The following is a 6,000-nucleotide window of genomic DNA, read 5'->3' as shown; positions in this document are numbered from 1 at the left end:
TTTGCACTTGAAGGTTCTTTTTCAGGCATACATTTACTAATCCAGGGAAAACATTTTCTTCCAAGTCAATCCTCTATTTGCTAGAGAGGGTATTGAGCACATCAATCGAAAACGTGTTCAATTCATTCAATTCCTGCTCCCAAGAGACATACATGTGTTGTGCAACTCATCGTAACTTTTCCATTCCATCAAATCAGACAAAAGTTTCCTTTAGTAAGATACCAAACGACAATAATGTGTCGTGCTTTTGCCATTCACCCAAAAAGAAGGAAAATTGGGCAACTGGGCTCTTGCTCAAAATAAGAACGACTGAATAACTTTAATATTTCAGGTACAAACACAGCTAAACCAGGCTGGAGTTGAGTTACACTGTAGGGAAGTGGGTTGCATTCCACAGACAGTTAGATATCATGACATGTCTGTTGTCTGTCTCCACACAAACACGCATGTGAAAACACACACACTGCCAGACTGAGAAACACACACCGAGGAATGCATTTCCTGTCTGGACAGGAAGTTTGTCAGAGTGGCAGACGACTGAGACATTCAAAGACACGAGCAGAAAGACAGATTTCAGGTAGACACAGTAAATGCTGGTTTGGTTTCATTCTGTTATAAAAGATCTCATGCATATTCAAATAAAATAAAAAATCTCATGCACTGAAACAGCCTGGAGATCAGTGTTTTAATCTACATTCAAGAGAATTCGAGAAGTGATCATGGTAAGTGAAATGGTCATTGGTATGAGCTGGTTGCTGCTTTAAATACATGCTTCAGGCTCGGTCCAGTGCCAGGACAAGCAATATTTGTACCCATCCTGACATAGACAACAGCTGGTCATGTGCCGTTGTTGCCGTCATGGCTCTGCGTATGTGTGTGTGTGTGTGTGTGTGTGATGGTGAGCAGTCTGACCAGGTGGATCAGCAGTAGCAGCCCACTAACATTCCACTCTCCTCCCCACGTCACCCATTCTCCGCTAAACATCAGGATTTCATATCTGGATCTCAGCTGCTGCATTTCCATCCCAAGTATCAACAAACAATCATAATGCATCGAAATGAAAAACCTTCGTGGAAAAGGCTGATCCAACAGTCAGAATTGATGATATTTGTTTATTATCAAGAAAAACCTTCCACGTCCACCAAGTGGATCAGGTCGATGATACGATTTTACTGAAATCTGACAATAAAGGGCAATCCGATCCACGCGGATAAGCTTGATAATAATGATTATCATCAATAAATGTCATGAGCAGTAGTCTACAAGAGTCCGGTATACAGTATATATACTGTATATATAGTGACAAGTGAATTTGAAGACTATTGTGCATTCAGTGGTCTTCGTGTAATTGCCAACATGCAAGTTGCTGTCTCTTACTTTGTTCATATTTGTATGAATCGATGGACATCACTCAGTATGAACAACATTATCAGACACATGAAGTGTAACAACAAAACACACAATTGATCAATTCATTGATTGTTTGTTTACATTTATAAGGTAATTGTGTTTTAAAAATCCGAGTAAGACTTATTGAGGTTATTATGAGGTTTTCGTATTCTTTTCATTTACTATTCCATGCAATGTCTTACTGTCATCACGCTATAGTGCAACGATGCTAAAAAAAAGACCAGACAAAAGGAAAAAAGGAGACTTTAGAAGATTTCCCTGCTAAGTATACATCCTTCCCTTTCCTCTCCTCTCCTCTCCTCTCCTCTCCTCTCCTCTCCTCTCCTCTCCTTCAGAGCTCTTTATTGGCATTAGCATATAGCTTCTGCATCAGCATGTAGTGTTCTTATATGCTAACTAACAGGCCTCCCACTGGAAGGCTTGGGAAATCACCACAGGCACTTCCACTGCAGGAAGAAGAGATACAGTAATATAGAGCTGGAGGCTGCATAAAAGTGAATTAATATTTCAATAATACAAAAAGGATTATAAAAACGGGGCAGTCAGACATTTAGGAAATGTTGCATGTGTCGCATTTGCTCTTAATTAAAGTTGAAATCTCTGTTGCTTTGTGCTGATATTTAAGATCTTCAAAGCAATAATTGCTGACATTGTCATGCAGTATACGTGTGTATTTAGCAACCCTATATCACTAATGGATAATATATGGCAGTGAACAAAGCAATACTAATTTAATAAGTGTTATTATAACCACAGTTTGGTACAACTTTCCAAATGGATAGATTTTATCTTTGTCAATCTCAAACTTACACTTGTATACGTCAGACAAACCCAATTACAAGCCCAAACACACACGCCTGTATGCACATACACACACACACACGCACACACACGCACACATGTTTCCAGGCACAAAAGACACCAAATGAAAAAAGGATGAGCCTAAGGCCAATCTGGGGCTTTGGGTCCTCATCTCCTCATTGCCATGATTACCTCTTTTGTAACCAAAAAATGTATTTTATTTCTGTAACAGAAAAAATGCCGTTCATTTTAAGAATTGTAAGGAGATATCATTATTTTTTCTTTATTTTCTTGGAACTCACATTTTCTCCTGACCTGGACAGCCTCGTTTGAACCTTTCATGCCGAGTCAGACTGAGCTTCCTGCCCTCTGAACCCCAGCGGGGTTCTTATCTCTTCAATTTTTTACTTATTTTTTTTTTCAAATGTGTAATTTCCACATTCAGAAGAAGGGCAGAGGAAAGCTAGAGGGGAGATAAGACAAGCATATCCCTTCATTTACTGAACTAAAAGGCAAAAGTTAAATATCTGAGGTTTATTGATATTGGTTTATTATTTAACGTCTGTTGTTATTTTAACCCAAACCCGATCGTTGCCTAAACCGAACAAAAATGTTTCCTGTGAAAACAGACGTTCATTTTGAAAAAACTGACACGTTGCTGAACATTCAGAGGGAAATGAAAAACAACTTTTCGTAAGATATCATTATGAGCCTTTCTATGAGGAAACGTTGAGCCATCACCTACAACAAGGAGCAACATAATCTCTCTGTCTCAGGTGACTGAGAAATGACACATCCGAGAGCTGATCCTGCCGTAAATGTGCCGTGGATGTGTTTTTTTCACAATTTGCTTTGTTAAGGTCCCGTGGGAATATCCAGTTTATCTGTGACCAGCCAGCCGCTTACCTGAACTGGATTTAATTGAACCGAACTGAATTCAACGGAACCAAACTGAATTGAGTGCTGAAGAAACACTAAGGAGACAGAAAACAGATGCTGAAAGAGAGTTGCAAAGTGGAGAGAGTCTGAGTCCACAAAAACAGATGAAAAGAAAGAGTGGGAGAGAGAGAGAGAGAGAGAGGGAGAGAGCTGATCAGTCATAACACGGCCTAGCTACACATTCCAGAGTAATTGAGCGGATGATTAGTCTCACAATCAGCAACACAACACCAGCTGTCTGAACACAAAACTATATAAAACAGAGATCAGGACGGTGAGGAGAGGAGAGAAAACACTAAAGGTGAGTTAAAGAGGCGTATGGAAATCATAACTTCACTCCCTTTTCTTCCCTTTTCCCTTCAAACAATCCTTTTCTCACTTCCGAGAGCCAGCTCCCCGCCTACAAATCACGGTGGTAATTAGAGCTAATTTGCCCTCCTCGTGCGAGTATTAGGGGTATTAGTGAAAGGCTCAGCTTTCACTGTTTGTGTCAACAGGGCAGCCAAATGAAGCGTGCTGGGAGTGTTACAGAACACTTGTCCTGCTGATTATGCTCGATTCGCAAAGTCTTCTTTGTCAAATGATACCTGGTTGCTCGTTGGACTTGGAACACCCAGGGAGAGGAGACGGCAGTTAAACATCAGTATTATTAGATTCAAACTATAATAGTCGTATTATTACATCGCATTCCCTCTTTTCTAACCAATTATGCACCTAATGCTGCAGATCTAATGAACAATTCATGTAATGGAGGTACATTAAAGCAAAATGTAAAAGCAGTGGTGATTATGGAGATGGATTTATGTTCAACAGTCACTGTCGTTTAGGATCTATTTCCTTTTCAACACTTGAGAGAGAAATGCATGTCTCTTTATATCTGCTAAAGGCTTTGCGATGTTCTCCACCAAGTTGCTAACGCCATTTCCACAACATCAAAAATTGTTTAGCTCAACTGAAGCCAGAAGTCATTCATTCCAGTGGATAATGATTGACAGACAGTGATGCATTGGTGCTCTTTTGCAGCTGTTGAATTTGCTGGCCATTTGATTACAGATACACTGGATTTGTCTAAATTATATGTTAAACTATTTGTCAGTACAACTGGAAGTATAGAGTGGACGATGGGTGCCCCAAAGTCCAGAAAATGATATGGAAATCCCAATATGTGCAATGTTTGTTTGATCCTTTACATTACACGTCATTTGATCTACTGTGAATATAGAAATGTTGATGAGAGCAGCTTTAAATAGCTTTTTTTTTTAAATGTTTTAATGTAGTTTTGTTTGCTTTACTTTCATCTTCCTTGCCTTTATTTCCTACACAGCTGCTGCAGTAAAGGTAACTGAATTGTCAGTAGAGACAGTATTAGTTTGATGAGACAGCTAACCAACATTCATTACTTCAGAGACATCAGCACTGCTCACTGTGTTGTTCTCTCACAGAAAAGGGAATGCCCTGAACAGCGCCTTGAGTATGGCTTCGCTTCCCTTCAGGGTGTTTCATGTGGCACGAAGGAGGAACGATTTGCACAGGTCCATGATCCCGAGCGTGGCGAGGATCAGGTCTGTTGGATCTCCAACAGCTGAGGGCAGGCTGTTAAATCAAAATTCAATACACACTCACACTGGAGGAAAAGATCAACATTTACGGCTGTTTACAATGTACAGCAAGAACATCCACCCGTATCACAGGCCAGCGACATTCCTCAGCCTGCCCACACACAGAGCGGCCCCTCCCCTGACCAGATTTCTGAAGATGGATTTTAGAATATTCGCCTCATCGAGGTCTGACTCCAAATATCACAGATTCAGATTGCAATGGACACTGTGGTCACGACAGGAAATAATGAAATGAAACTGCTGGAAAAGAACCAGGAGCTCAGTTGGATTGGGGGAAATAAAGATGAATACACACAGAATACAACAACTTCATATTTTTCTTTTGCTCTTGTTTGTTGCCAAGTCCATTTACTAAACTACAATCCGTTCTTCCCATCAGAGGGAAAGGCACTCCATTCATAAAGGCCGGAGTAGCTGCAGCAGCAGTAGGTTTTCCTGTCAGCTCCACTCTGGGTAATGTGCCAGTAACCACAGAGGCCAGTACATAGCTGTCATTCCTCTGCTCACTGAAAGCACATTTAGCAACCAACACCTGTTTCCCCTGCTCAGTCTCCACTGTAGGCTGCTTCGTCACAGCTCTGCCTGCATCTAGCAGCAGGGATTCAACTCTTATGACTTTTTCTACGCCAGTACGCTATTTCGGGAATGTAGCTAATGGACTTTTTCTTATTCATCGCCAGTAGTTGGCCCTCTCCAAGACATGACAACAAAAAATTCAGCAACATTTCAATCGTTATAGGATGTTGAAACGTTCCCCTGGAGGCTGTATGACATTCTTAGAGGTGGCTTAGTGGCTCCTTAAAGGGACAGTTCAGTGTATAATAGCTTTCTCTCTATCTCAGGTAAAATGTGTATTTTGAAATAGTAAATCTTAGCTGAGTTTTTTTCTGGTAAGTCAGGGTCGTGTAATCATTTCTAAAAAAACAAACAATCCCATAAACTAGGGCGAGGCAGTTTTCAACTCAGATTTTTTAAATTCTTCCACAACACAAGTTATGGATGTTGTCTGCAAGCACAAACTAATATTAACTTCATGAAAACACAGTCACTTACACTGGTCAGGGAGCAATGTGCTCTAAAAGGTCTGTCTGTCAGGCCTCCATCGGCTGATTCAACTCATCGTGTGTTCTAAACAGAAGCCTTTCCTTTACGTCGTTTTGCTGAGCCTCAAAACCGAGTCAAGCCATAATTTGGTGAACAAATGGCGGAACTGATATAAGTCGTGTGGTTC

The sequence above is a fragment of the Melanostigma gelatinosum genome (assembly GCF_949748355.1).
Source record: "Melanostigma gelatinosum genome assembly, chromosome: 10".
NCBI classification, from domain to species: Eukaryota; Metazoa; Chordata; class Actinopteri; order Perciformes; family Zoarcidae; genus Melanostigma; species Melanostigma gelatinosum.
Note: the sequence above shows the minus strand (reverse complement) of the source record.